This window comes from Camarhynchus parvulus, chromosome 9 (assembly GCF_901933205.1).
Source record: "Camarhynchus parvulus chromosome 9, STF_HiC, whole genome shotgun sequence".
NCBI classification, from domain to species: domain Eukaryota; kingdom Metazoa; phylum Chordata; class Aves; order Passeriformes; family Thraupidae; genus Camarhynchus; species Camarhynchus parvulus.
The window spans coordinates 5,392,908-5,407,630 of NC_044579.1; the positions used below are offsets into that span (position 1 = coordinate 5,392,908).

General features: G+C 39.9%; 1 protein-coding gene across 6 annotated transcripts in view; it reads left to right on the plus strand.

Annotated features, from left to right (window-relative positions):
• Positions 1–14,723, plus strand: part of NAALADL2 (N-acetylated alpha-linked acidic dipeptidase like 2) — a 400,688-nt gene that overhangs the window by 77,228 nt on the left and 308,737 nt on the right. For all 6 annotated transcript variants that reach the window (XM_030954170.1, XM_030954173.1, XM_030954172.1 and 3 more), the window contains one exon: positions 7,569–7,647. The gene's annotated coding sequence lies outside the window, so the exon portion shown is untranslated. The remainder of the gene's footprint in view (positions 1–7,568; positions 7,648–14,723) is intronic.

Below are 14,723 nucleotides of genomic sequence, written 5' to 3' on the forward strand. Positions count from 1 at the left end.
CATGCGAACCTTCCTTTTCCTTAAAGGAGAGAAGCTTAAAGATGAAATGTGTCGTGTGTGCCCACTAAACCTGATAAACTGATACTCCTTTCCTGATATAATTTCAGCGGGCGTAAGGGACATATTCCCAAACCTGTTAAAATCAACAGAAGTTCTGCAAACTTCCGTGCATTTTGGACCAGGCTGGAAGTGAAATGTGTCACCGAGTTTATCACGGCGAGTTATTTTCTTCTCCTGCAGAGTGTTTCCTTCCCTTGGTCATCTCGTGTTATGCACTTGCTGCTTTGAAACACTGCAGTGGGGCTTTTTCTCAGTCTGTGGTGGTCCAAGCCAGCAGATATTTCTTTTATCTCGGTATCAAAGAGCAGAATGTGGCTTTAACATTGACAAGAAGCACTTGGAGACAAAGACTGACCTTTTGAAAGTGATGAAAAGGAGACCCCAGGGAATCCCATTAGGAGCAGGGAAGGTAGATAACAGCTCCTTCCACCCAACAAAGGTACAACATTCTGCTTATTCTTAGGGGACTTTGTAACTGAGGCCGGTGTCTTTGGCCTTTTCTTTCAGTTCAAAGCAGCCATCTGTGTCCTTTAATTTGAGTGGTAGATATTCAGTTATTTTTATCTGAATATATAAAGGCAAACTGTTGGAGTTCTTATCTCAAAGACAAAGCAAAAGGCCAACATAAGCTCTGTGTTTCTCCTCATGTAGTGGCTCTTCTTTCTCCCAGCCCTTTGCTGAGGTGCAGCGTGGATGCCCCGGGTGCTGCCAGGGCTGGTGGCAGCATTGACATTTGTCCTTGATGCCCAGCTGTCCCCTGGCACTCCTCAGAGCAGTGTATCCATCAAACTGCGCGTGCTGCTGAGATCTCAGCTGCACCTATTGATTTTTCTCGTGCATATAATACAAATACTTGCTGCTCTTCCCCTAATAGAAGACATGAGAACTACTTTGTCTAGATGCTTCCTGGAAGGTTTGGATGAAAGAAATAGGAAGAGGGAGATAGACTGGGTTGTTTTAACAGTGTTATTCTTCCATAGAAGCATTTAGTTGTATTTTCCTCAGTGTTTTTTTCTGTTATAATTGGCCAGAATTTCCTGACTCTGAAATGGTGGGATCCTTGGACATGCTTCCTTCTTTTCCAGGTCAACCTAGCATATGTTTAGGTCTTTTAAATGAATCCCAAAATGATAAAATAGAAAATGTATTGTATCCTTCAGATATGAGCTGGCCATTTTCAGTAGCAGGACTGGAGATTTGTTGTATTTATTTGGCCTGATTAAAAAAGTGTGAGTTCCAGGAGACCTATATGAAAGTTAGAAAGACACAATAATTTCTCTGTCATGCCATGGCTTGAGAACTTGATGGTGATCATAATATTCACCTGTTCTGTTTACTCAGAGTTCCTGATTTCAGGTCTTACAGATGTGGCAATTTGGAATTTAGGGTTAGAATTTTATAAATATTGAAGCTACCCTTAACTTTCAGTCTTCTAGTAAATTGTCAAAACACAAGGGAAGGAGATCCTTTCCATATTACCTGTTTGATCTGATTGCAAGTCAGAGGTCTTGCTATACAAATACCAAGAATTAGAGCAGTGATAAAATAGCATTATTTGGATAACATTTCATCATGTATATTTAATAATATATAAATATTATTAAAACTAGTAATAAAACTGCATTTTCTTAGGTTTGAGGGTAGTAATTTCAGATTACTGAAGTGTAGCAGGTCATAAAGTTGATGCTTTTCTTTCTTCACCAAGATCCAAGGACAGAAAATTATCTTTTGTGTAGGAATTTTACTTTCAGGTTCTGTGTCCAGACATGAGATTGAGAAAGTCCTCTTTTCTGAGGTTAGAAAATGCTGCAGGAAAATTATGGTTTCCTTTAAATTCTTCTTTTCATCATCCAGTGTAACGGGTGCATATTATTGCCAACACGGGATTGTGCAGAAATTGAAAAGATAAATTTGGATGGAAGGTTTTTCTGAAATACTTTCCTTCATTGAGAGAGTGGGAGAAATCTATGGTAGTTATCAAAATTTACGGCAATCATGCTTCTGTGTTTTATGTGTCTCAAAAGCAGAAAAGTAAATGAAAGGAGTCAAAAAGGATCTTTCAAAACTGTTGAAAATCTTTGCTCTCAGTGATGCCTTGGCTATTGTTTTAATTTGCTTTAGTTCTATGGTAGATTGTAACAGTGGGTGAGTAATTTACAGAAGCAACAAAGCCATCCCATTACTTCTTGGCAATAACAGAAATGAGCTTTTATGCTTAAACAAAGACAGTTTAATTGCAGTCAGCTCTGCTGCAAAACAGTAGAAAAAAGTCAATGCAAGAAAAAATTGGTTTTTTCTGGGGTCTTAAAGTGGCACATAGCTCTGTGTCTTCTGTCTGCAGCTGGATGTGCAAGTTGCTCTTTTAATGAAGATATTTTGAGTGGTGATCCTGATAACAGGGAATATGGGGGAGAAGCTTCTACCTGCCTGATGCTGATTTGTGAACTGTCTGCTTTTACGAAGGCTGGGACGGCTGCACAGCTGGCTTGGGTTCATGCTTTAGGCCACTGAAGGTGTTTTCTTGGCAGGGATGAGAGTGCCAGCAATCATATCTGTTGTTGTAGTCCCTCGAGGGTTTTCACATCACACAGCAGCCGCCTGACCACATGGCTGTGCCTGCTCAGAGCAGGCTGCCTGGGCAAGGAGCACATCAGGGAGGACAGCAGGAAAGGGATACCGGGTGCTGATGTGTTTGAAAAGTGACTGTCACCAGCTGGAGCCTTCCTGATCCTGGAAATGTGCATTCCTGAAAAGCAACTGAAGGGGATCCTGACTGCTGCCAATAAGTGCCAGCTGCCTTTAAACTTTGCCCTGGACCTTCTCCTTGAATGCACTCTGTGTCTGTGTAATATTTAACTGGCAGGGCAGACTGACTGGCTGAAATTTCAAATGGCTTGAGATGCCAGTGCAGATAGCTTTGAAAAATGGGGAAAAAAAAAAAGAAGAAAAAAGCTTACTTGGTTGCTCTGGTACTCTCAAGTATTCACTTCTGCATCACTTTTACTGACAGATCTTGTTTTGGGCCATGGGCTGCTCTCCTTCAGTGGAGGGCAGAGAAGGGAGAGATGTTCTCTGCAGGGGTGGGTGAACTGACCACATTTTGGTGAGGTGCTGGTCACAGGGGTTTACTAGAGGAGAAAGCTTCAAAGCCTCGGGACAGCAGATGATGACATTAGTTTGAGTTAGTACCTGCTCTGTGTGCAACACTGTGCCTTGGACTGAGACAGTCTCCCTGCAGGAGGTAGAGCTCTGCATCTCACAGTGGGCACTTTGCACTTGGAACTTGAAAATGCTCCCATTTCCTGGGGATTTAGGGAACTGCATTTGGGAGTTTACCTCCCTAAAGAACTGAGGATGAAAGCCTGTAACTCTGCTGCTTGGCTCTTGTCCCTTATCTCTGGTGTCCCTGAGTACTGGAGAGCCTGAGCATGTGTCCAGACCTGTTGCAGGCTGCAGCAGCCCCAAGGTTACACACAGTGGTTTCTTTCACCTGTGTGGATATCTTGATCTCTCCTCTACAGATGTAGGTTTGAAAGACCGCTCTAATCCCTCTTTCTCCATGTCAGCCTTTCAAGGGAAACTCTTGGTTTCCCCACAGAACATGTGAGATGCCTCAGTGTCAATACTGCACAATAGGACAGCGGGTGTAAATAAGATGATGAGAATAGGAGCAGTTTCTGTACTGTGTCCTTAAGAATCAGCAGACCTACTGATACCTCAAGTACCATTAATTCTTGATTGGGGCATGCTGAGCTTGTCAGAGGAGCCATCTGCCACCTCATTCTGTGCGTATTTATTTATTTATTAGAAAGGTGAATCCCGACACCTTGCATGGAAAAACTGTAAGGGGAACGATGTTTTTTATTCAGCTTCCTGCAGAAGATCTTACGAAAAAAAAAGGATGGTTTAACTTCTCTTGTTGACTATTTCTTCTGATACGCTGCATCATGTTGTATTCCCTTTTATACTGTGTTCACTGACTGGTTTCTGACTAATATGTCTTGATATTTGCTACTTGAACTGACATACAAAGAAGCTGTCATCACCAGCTGTGCAGAAGACATCTGAGAAAACCAACACTAAGTACTAAGAAGGAAATGAAAATGTCTTTTCTGCCCCGCTAAATTTGACTTGTGGTACTGGTTTTTTTGCCATCTTTCTCACTTGGCTCAACACGCTTGGCTGCTCTGAAAGAGAAACACTTTGCTGGCTGCCTCTTGCATGATCTCCAGGTGCAGGGGCGAATGCCCAGTTTCCTGCAATGCAGAAATAAGTCAGCTGATTACATTTTTGATGCCTTTTTGAAATCTGTGATCTTCAGGCTCTCCTCAGGTTTAAAGCATATCAGGATAGGTTACTTCTGTGTCTGAATGGTTTAGATTGGAAAATAGATGTTCAGCACCGATCGCAAATAATTTACTGTTCTGTTAAGAGGGGAGAATAGGAAGTAAGCTATTACCATAAAAAAATTTTACTGCAATTTTCCTCTGCATAAGCTTAAATTCTGTGTAGAGAGGTTGTCAATTAGTGTGCAGATTTTTTTAATTGGCTATAATAAAAAGCTAATTGGTGTTTTGCTTAAAGAGTGAATTAAGAAAGTGTTGCTATAGAAACTTTACATGTGTATAGTGCTGCTCTACATAACAGTAGATATAATAGTCTAATGACCTTTCTGAGCCAGCTGTAAAGTCAAAGAAAATGTGTTAAATTCAGGCTGGCTGCAGAGATCATTAGAGGGTTTGTGACTTTACCCATTTCATTGCCAGAAAGTGTCTCTGGCATTGTCTCATAGAGTGTTTCTCTTGACTCATGTCAAACCATATAACAAATGCTGGTCTCAAAAGACCTGAACTTTTGTAAAATCCAAGTGCTCCAATTGTGAATGTGTAAACTGATCTGTAATCTGTCAAGCGTGAAATGTACTACTGGGAAAAATTCATTTTCATAATCTGAGAAAATGCGATGATGGATCGAAAGTGGCAACATCTAATCCAAGAGCTGTTGTATCCTTGTGTCCCTCCTTCCTCTCCCTGCCCTCTCTACCCACTCAATTCTGAGCCTCATGTGAAACACAGGAATTACAATTTTAAGTGAAATGGGATTTCTGCTCTAATTTGCAATATTCTCTCCTAGCAAGAAACACTTACCTTCTCAAATATAAACTTTGTTGAGGAGAGAACAATCTCTTCAGGATTTGTGTACAGAAATATTTTTCCTCAGGCTTCCCTACTGAAATTACTTCAGAGTCATTATCTGTACCTTTGCTAGCTGCATAAAAGTTATATATAGGTGGCATGGATGAACATAGTTGTTACTGCCAAGGAAGGTGGTCACTAATGAAATAAATGGCCCTGGCTGGTAAAATTGAAACATGACCTTTTATTTTCAGTTCCCTGAATCTTATTGTTACTATGTCAACAAATTGTTCTGCTCCTTTTAAACTGTATATCTAGAAGGTGTAGGGGTGTGGGAGCCTGCAGTTATTAGACACGATGACAGAAAAAACCTAAAGTGTTCTGCATGTCCAAATGTGAGAGACAGGACAAAACTATAATCTGTTGATGTTCTGTGGAATTGTTCACTCTGGGATTTTTTTTTCCCAGTGATTTTCAACTAAATAAACAAAACAACCCCCATTCTGTGTCTGCTAAATTTGCCCCTGTACTTGTTCTTCAAACTGGTAAAACACAACCATGTTTGAGTGATTAGTGTATGATTTGACATTTTTTCCCCCCTCCCTTCTTTTCCTCTCCAGTAAATGCCTAAAAAAAAATAAATCAGTCTTCTAAGTGGTTGAATTTAGGAGAATCTCTCAGAATTCAGTGGAATTATACAGACAGCTTCTTTCTGTACCTCTGGGTCAGGACTGAGGAGTGTCATAACTTAGCAGCTATTCTTCCCTTGATACACATATGTAAGCCCTATTAGTGTTAATGCCTTTTTGAAATGCCTCCCTCATATATTCAATATCTACTACTGTGTCCAAACTCTGAAGCCTTATGAGTTGCATGGCATGTGACTGTCTCTAGAGCTTAATAGAAAGTTGGATTTAATCTCATAGTTCATCTTTTGAGCAGTAAAACTGTAAAAAAGATAAAATGTTGTAACGTGAAGCTTTTATCTGAGACTGTGAGCAAATAAGTTTTTTTTCTGGTCCAGGGAAAATACTGGGGTTTTTTTGTTATTTTTTTCATCTTCCTTTTGTCTTGTCCAGTCAGACCATGAATGTAAGATATACTTACAGGGGCTGTATAGTCTAGAGGTGTTCTTTTTGCAGAAGAGTAGTACAATATTGTATTGTCAAGGAAATGTAATTTTTGAAACCCAGTAAATCCATCCTTCAGTTTAAATTTTTGCTGCTTTGCTGCACTACATTTTCAACTGCCTTTGTGAAGAGGGGACTGGGTTTCTGAGGGGCAAAACATGAATTTTCTTTAGGACTGGTATTTTTCTCTTAGTTTTACTTGGCTGTACAAAGCTCTGAGCATCCCAATCTAACATTGGTATTTCTGTTCTAACTGTAAAATCAGTAAAATTTATATTAAAGCCAAGTGTGTGGGAGATGAAACTCCTGCTAGTTCAGTGTGTTGTTTATTTGGATTAGTGCTGGTTGTGGTGCTATAAAATGGAGTAATGAGGAGCTGGGTGGGTTCTGCATTCTGGACATTGAAAAGAAGTCACAGAATCAATGAGGTTGGAAAAGACCTTGGAGGTCCAGAGTGAACCAGACCTTGGCACTGGGTGCCACAGTCTTTCCTTCAACTGTCACAGTGCATTTTTATTTTTTATTTTTTTAAATTATCTTTACTGATATGGTTGTGTTTACAGAAAGTTATGACGAAAGTTGGTTGCTATTGGTCCTTTTCCCTCTTTGTTTTATAATTTATGGAGTGCAGCAATGGAAGCTTGCTTATTAGTGGAGCAATCTGTGGAATCTCTATAATAAGCCTTGATTAGGACTGAACTTCAGTAATATGCACAGAGACTGTTTAAATATGTACTGAACTACCTTGTTTTGCTTAAGGAAGGAACACATTGACAACTGAATTTCATTAAAGAAGGAGGGAGATTTATATGGGTGATAATGAGGTTGCTACTGGGAAATAGGTGAAATATTGAAATGATGATAATATCAGTGTTGTTTGTTTTTTGTAATAAGAGCAATTCCTGTTTACTGATGGATAACAAAGGCAATTGTTTGTTGTCCAGTGTTTTGTAGTATAGCAGAAGTGCCACCACAAATTCCCTGCTGAGGAGTCATGAGTCTTCATGAAACAGACCTTGCTGGGTACAAGGACATTGATTTTAACATTTTAGGCAGATATTTTGTTTCTTTAAGTAAGAAAAATATTTCCTAAGTACCATCATGCTTCAAAATATGTTCTACTTTGCTGCAGTGTCAGGAAAATGCATCTTCTATTTATATTTACAATTTGCATCATTGCAAATGATCAGCTTTCTGTTTCAATGAGTGGTATTATAAAATGTGATGTATCCCTCTTTTGCAGAGAATTAGTGTAGAGGCCAGATTGAAAATATGCCTTCGTGACAAAATCTCCACAAAGCTGATCCCTTCTTGGCTTTAAGGTAAATGAACAAAAACCTCTTCTGACTTTTCTTCTCATCATGGTTGTTATTCTGCTTGGAACAAATGTGAGGATATCATATGCTCAGAATAAAAAAATAGTATTTTAAGGAGTTAAGCTGCAAAACTTAAAATTTAGTCAAAGTGTAAGCATAAGCCAGTAATTTGAGTATGGCTTCAGTAATTAAAAGAAATGACAGTGGCATGAATGCTTATGTGTCTTACATACTGCCTTGCTAACTGTCTGTTTTTGTCTGAAAATTGAATATGCATATGAAGGGAGAGATCATTCTAATTGAATGGAAAATATGAAATTAAAAAGGCAACAAAGTATAAATAATTGAAAATCAGGTTGCAGCTCTCAGCTTCTGTATGTCGGGAGCTCAGTTGCAAACAAAATTGGTAGAATGGTAATTCACATTTTTCTTCCTCTTAATTTTCCTTTCATGGTACCATACTCCTGGTATAGGGAGCAAGGCAGTGAAAATGATGAAGGGGTAATTAAATATCTGTAGGAAAGTAAGAGCCAAACCAGAGACTAATTTTCAGCACTCTACAGCTTTCATTATATATGTATATGCTTTGATTTCTCATGTATATGGAAAATGTATCCTCTAACTGCATATTTTTAGCCTTTCTCCTCCAGAATTGTTTAACTTGCTGTGGCAAGCTTGTTTTGTTTGTGAAATCATTGCAGAAAAGAATTCTTTTAAAAACTTTATGAACAGTTAGTTACCTGTGCGTACAGCTAAGTATTCTTAATCTCAACTAAGTGTCCTTTATCATGGTTTTACCTGATTTGAATGTGTAGCATGTCTTGTTCCTTCATTGAAATCACTCAGAATGGGTAATTTTCAGTGTTTGGAACTTCTTGATTCTACATGCCCTGCTGTGTCTGTGGATGAAGGCACCAGTGAGGTTGCTTTACCCAAAACCCTTTATTTTCAACCAAAACTTGCCCCAAATTTAACCAATGCACATAGACATCACAGAAATCATCTTCTGCCACTTCATATCCCAGTACTGGGGTTGTGATACTGGCACAAGCCATAGACCCACATCCCAGGAGCACAATAAATTGGAAATACTCTCTGTCAGAGTTTGCTCAGTTGTGTATTTGGTTTAAAGGCCCAGGATTTGCCCTTAAGTGTCAGGTACTTCTAGAACCAAATCAGATTCAGTAGCTGTTGGGTATTTGATGGCAGCATAAGGTGATGCAAGAGTGGACTTTACCTGAAAGAGCTGTGTCCTCCCCTCTGTCCCCAGCATGGCCTTGCCACTTGCCCTGTGCCACTGGGGACACTTGGGATGCTGTGGGAGGAGCTGAGTGAGAGCTGCTCTGGCTGGAGCCAACCTGGGCTGGGAGGAGAGAAATGTTCCCCTTCTTTTGCACTGCCCAGCTCTGTCTGGGCTGCAGGACTGCCCTGCTGGTGCTGCCAGTGGAAGTGAACCTGGGGCTTGAGAATTACAGAGAGATAAGTGGTCCAGAGATGGGGTGTATTTGCACTAAGGACTGGATCAGTACCTCCAGTGGCTGAAGTACTGCTTTGTTTCCCTGGAATAAGTTAAAGATAGTTCTGCTTCTGAGATCAATTGGTTTTTATTTATCTTGATATGGTTTAGAGCAGCACTTCCTCATGGTGAATGCTGTTCTTCTGGGTTTAAAAAAAATGTAATCTGTTGCTTTATTTTTTACAAATTCAAAGGGCATTTAGTACTGTCAGCACGAGATCATCGTCGTCTAATAATATTAGATGTCCATTAATGTCAGCTTTTAACAGAGCCCTCTTCCTAATGCAGCCATACCTTGCAATCATGCTGAACCTTTCACTACAAAGCAATTACCTGAGTTGTGTGAATTGGCTAAAACCTCTGAGCTATTAAAACTCAGAATGTTGCTTCTGCTTGGAAAGAAAGTCGTGTTGTTTAACTCCCCCCTCCCCTTCATCCATCTCTGAGAGTGGGAGCCTGTGTGAGGGAGAAAAGAAAGGGAGCCTGATGGTGCTTAATGGCTGATGAATAAAGCCAAGGATACGGGAACGGTTGCCTGGCAACCTGGGAGGATGCACTGAGGTCCCTTGTCACTGCATAGGAGTTGACACTGGCTCATCTCTTGAGCTCATGAAGAAGGATTACTGAGGGTTTGCACACTTTATCCTCAATATGCATCGTGGCTGGTTTAGATCTGTATCTTATGTGTTTTGTCTCTGTGTATTTCACACTTCTAGAAAGAAACACAAGAGGAATAGAAGCAAATAAAGTGTTTTACTTAAAGGAAGAAAATGTGTGCTTCCTGTCCCATGCATTATTGTGCTTTCAAGATGAGAGCTGTGTCTAGGAAGATATTTGCCTAAAATTGAGAGCTCTTACACCTAATTCCATGTAAAGTTCTGTTTTCTTAGTCTGAGAGCCCTCTGAAAATTATCATTAGTGCTAAAAGATAATGAGCTTGAGTTTGTGTTACAATTGCAGCCCTGAGAAGAAGCCTTTTTGTGGTTAAACACAGCTCTAAAGTGACACATCTGCTTTATTTCCCTTCTTACACAGAAGTAATGTCAGGCTGAGAGCACACTGAGGATTCTGACAGACTTGACCTTGTACAAGTTATTCTTAAACAATTCAAATGGATTTTGAACGCAGGTGTCAGCATGAGGAGTGGATCTCTCTTTGTGCTGCAGGAGGGTTGTGCATAGGTGGTGTTTCCTTAGGGATGTGGTATTAATTTGGTGTTCCCTAGAAGACTTCTGGGAAAGTACATGGACATTACCCCGTGAACGTTGTTGTCATCAAGTGAACATTGATCCAGTAACTATTTTTGTTTTATATGGAGATAATTATTAAGGAAAAAGGTGCAAGAGGCTGCATAATCCAGTGTGTTTTGAACAGTTCAAGTAATTTTCTTTGCTCTTCTGTTTCTCAGAAACAGCTTTGGTGCCTAATGATGAGATCAAAGCTGTAGGAAACATGTTGGGTTCTTGTTTTGAGCTGTTGGACAAAAGAGCTACCTGGCATTTTTGGCCCATTTCTCACACAAGGCAAAAGTGAGGTTAAAGGGTGTGTATATCTACAATTGTATCATTTTGGGGATTCTTAAACAAAAAAAAAAATCAAACACCTCTCTCTTACTGGTAAGAGCAATTGTCATTTGCCAAATGCCTGCTTCCCTTTTTTCTTGTTGAGTTCAAGCTTTTTGTTAATAGTTGTTCCTACAGCTGAAACTGTAGAGTATTTTGGCATAGTGTGAAACCTGACCAGCTGTCAAAAAACACTGTTTGCATGGAAATGTATTGATGGAATTTGCAAAGAAATCTATTAAATTTACTGCAGGCTTTGTAATTATCAGACTTGGAACAATAATCTGATTTTTATCAGCATTTTCATCTAACTTTTTTTTTTTTTCTGTACAATCCATTCTCCTTCTCTGTCCCCAAGCAAACACACAGAGGCCAGACAGCAGCAGCCAGCTGTGTGGAACTGCTTCCTTGTAACTGGAGATCCTCAGAAATCAGGTGAAAGGTCTGAAAAGTTTCAGTGTGGATAGCCAAAGCCTTGAGGCCATTGTCATTAACAAAATGGTCTTTCTCCTTCTTTCTCTTGCAGGCTGCTGCATCTGACTTACTATTTATCTTTTTAATGGTTTATACTTGTATTACAAGCCCTGAGTTTGCTACAGGGTATTGAGAAATGTTACCTAGCTCATGATGATTCATGGGAAAGTTTGGATAAACTGCTCTGGACTGGTAACTTGTATTCTTTAGGGCAACCTTGGTCTGGGGCAAGATTGCTCTTTCTCATCATCTGCACGTGTGATTGTCTGTGGATAGAATTGTATTAACCCAAATTTAACCACTAGCATGGAGGGAGCTGCAGCTGCACTGGTGTTACAGAAACTTTGGACCCAAAGCCTTGAAGCTGGGCTTTAATCTGCTGTATCGATGAAGGAAAAGATGAAAATTTTAAGATGAATCTGTTCATGTCCAAAGTGTCTAAATTGCTGGCTGCTTACTCCCCTATAGCAGATTCTAATATAGCAAAATACCTTAAAAATACTTATAATTGAACCAAGACAATAAGTAAGTTTTTTTTTTTCTTTCTAACTGTGGGCAGTTTGTATTATTCTGTCTGTACAATACATTTCTGTTTAAAAAAGCACAACCAACTTCTGCCATGTTACCAGAAATGTTCTTTTATTTGCAATTCAAATGGAATAATTTTAAACTTTAAAACCTTTTTGTCCATCATGTTGTAAGGAATGTGAGTGGAGTATATTAAATGCTTTCAGCATTCTATTGAAATGCCTGCTGCTGTCTTAGGAAATTTCAGTTTTACTGATCTGTTAAAACATTGGTTACATTGAAATGTTGGTTAAGGAAACTTACACTATGATGCTTCAAATCAGCCAGTTTTGACACTTTCAACTTACTTTTTGCAAGGATTCTAATCTTCTTTTCTGACCCATATTGTAGTAATATCTGTAGGACTGCTTAATTTCTTATGGAACTGAAACACAGAAAGTCATGGAAAGTTTAACCCAGAACAGACAGGAATTAAAAAAAATTACTTTCTTTGTGTGTATCATGAGCACTGTAGGAAAGTGAGAGTCTGATTTCTTTTTCTTAATTATGGACACAAAATTAACTTCTCATCCTTCATTTTGGATTCTATGCTGTTTTGTGTTACATAATATCCTCTCCATTTGAGATATGGAAACAATTTATTAGTGAAAGCATATGATACAACAGGGGAAAAAAAGGGTCATGGTTGATGCATTTTTAGATCTAATTTCCTATATTGTTTCTGTATTTAAAAAATCCATGTGAAAATATAAGAAGCAATGCAATAACTGCATACAAGCAAATACCAAGCCAACAGCTGTGTTTTCTAAGAGTACAGCACTGCAACTGGAATTGGGAAAAATAAAACTTTATTGTGGATTTGGGGAGAAATGGAAAACAGTGCTAATCTAAAAATAATTGGTCTTTTTTTCCCCTCAGTTGGGGAGAATAAGATCTTGCTGCCTTTACTCTCTCTGGAAAAATAGAGCTCCTTCTGTTTTTTAGCAGTACTGCAAAGCTGATTCAGAGATGCAAACAGCAATGAAGAGTGTTATTCCACACTAGAAAGGCTTTGTATGGGGAGTTACTTATAGTAAATAATTGATCTAACAACTAGTTTGGAAAAAGGAGGCATTTATTCAGTCTGGAGCACAACTTGGATGCAGAGATGGTGCTGGGCAGAACCTCGGCCTGGCTTTGTGCAGTCCCCGTGCCTGCCCATCTGATCCTGCAGCCTGCTGGTTAAAAACCAAAGGAATGTGCTTTGCTGCAGACTGAGGGGCTGTGCGCAGGTGTGATGTGCGAGGCTGTCCCTGGAGAGGACATGGGTGTCACAGACACATTTTATCAAAAATCCTTTCCTTAGGATTTTTTCTCCTGAGAAGCTGAGAGGCCTCAGGAACAAAATGTAAACAGTGGTTATCTGCTGCTGTGGAATGCAACAGGTGGCTGTGATTGGTCTCATGTGGTTGTTTATAATTAATGGTCAATCACAGTCCAGCTGGCTCGGACTCTCTGTCCAAGACACAAGCCTTTGTCATTCATTCCTTCTTATTCTATTCTTAGCCAGCCTTCTGATGAAATCCTTTCTTCTATCCTTTTAGTATAGTTTTAATGTAATATATATCATAAAATAATAAATGAAGCCTTCTGAAACATGGAGTCAGATCCTCATCTCTTCCCTCTTCCTCAGACTCATGTGAACACCGTCCCAGATGGGGGTGAGGCTGTGCTGAGCTGAACGTGTGCCCTGCATGGAGCAGCAGGGTCAGGGAGCCTGTGCTCACCTTGCAGCCTGCCAGCAGCAAGGAAAGCTGCTTGTTCCCTTGTGGGTGCCCCTGCAGGGGCTGATTTCCATTTTTTATGGAGCAGGAAACAGAGATGGAGCAGGAAGTACTGGAGACCTTCCTACTGTGGTGATGCCATGATGATTTTTTTACCTTTCCTTTTATATATATACCTCTTATGTATTAAGCATGCTAAGTACCCTTAGCATGCATACTTGTAATTCCTTAAATCTGATATTTTAGCATAGTTCTGCTATTCTGTTAGGCCAGAAGACCAAACATCCCAAAGACCTCACAGCTGAAGGCAAGAAAACCCTATGCTATCTTAAAAAGCCAAGGTCCTCTCTAAAACACATCCTGCAAACTAGGATTAAACCCATCTAGGGGGGAGTACGTTGGGTTAGGGAGATGTCATGCTATTCATTCAAGCTCTCATTAGGGCATTTTTGTTAGATAAGATAATTTGCAAGATCTATAAAATTGTATCCATGATCTACCATGTGTGTGCATTTTGATGTGTTCCACCTTGGCAAATTGTTGCACCATAAAAATCCTTATTAAATACCCAGGTAAAAACCCTCTATCCCTTAACTGTGTCTGGCTCTTAATTTTAGAATCAAAGCAAATGCATCAGTGGGGCCAGTGAAGGGAATGGCCTACCAGAGCTTTGTCAGGAGACAACACCACCTGGCACAAGGGGGCAGCAAGTCTGCTGGCTAGAAAAGTAATAAATGGCTGTGGGAATATCAGCTCAGAGGCTTTTCTGCTCAGTTTGTGCCCTCCTTTGTCCATGGATGTGACAAAAGTGTTTTTCAGAGACCCTGTTTAGCCTGGTGGATGGTGTGTCAGGGCAGGGTTTGGTTGCTTTGCTCCATTCTGGAGGGATTCAGGCTCTGCTCGATGGGATGTGTGGATTGCAGGAGCTGCCTGTCCTGCTGTACGGGGCAGTCCCACACTGTGAGGTCCTTTGTAGCATATTATTGCTTCTCTGTAGGATATACATGGCTGTATATCTTTATATATATATGTGTGTGTGTGTTTTACAGCTCTCCTGTTGTAGCAATCTTTAGTGATTGAAGATTCACTCATAAGATTCTTCCTGGCTCTTCTGTATTTGCTGGGGTAGAAGATATTTCAGCATTCAAGTCTTCGTTGGCTTGAAAATCCATCTCCATGTTAAATGACTGTATTTCATATAGTAAATTTGTTATAAAAGCTTACATATGTGCCTGGAAT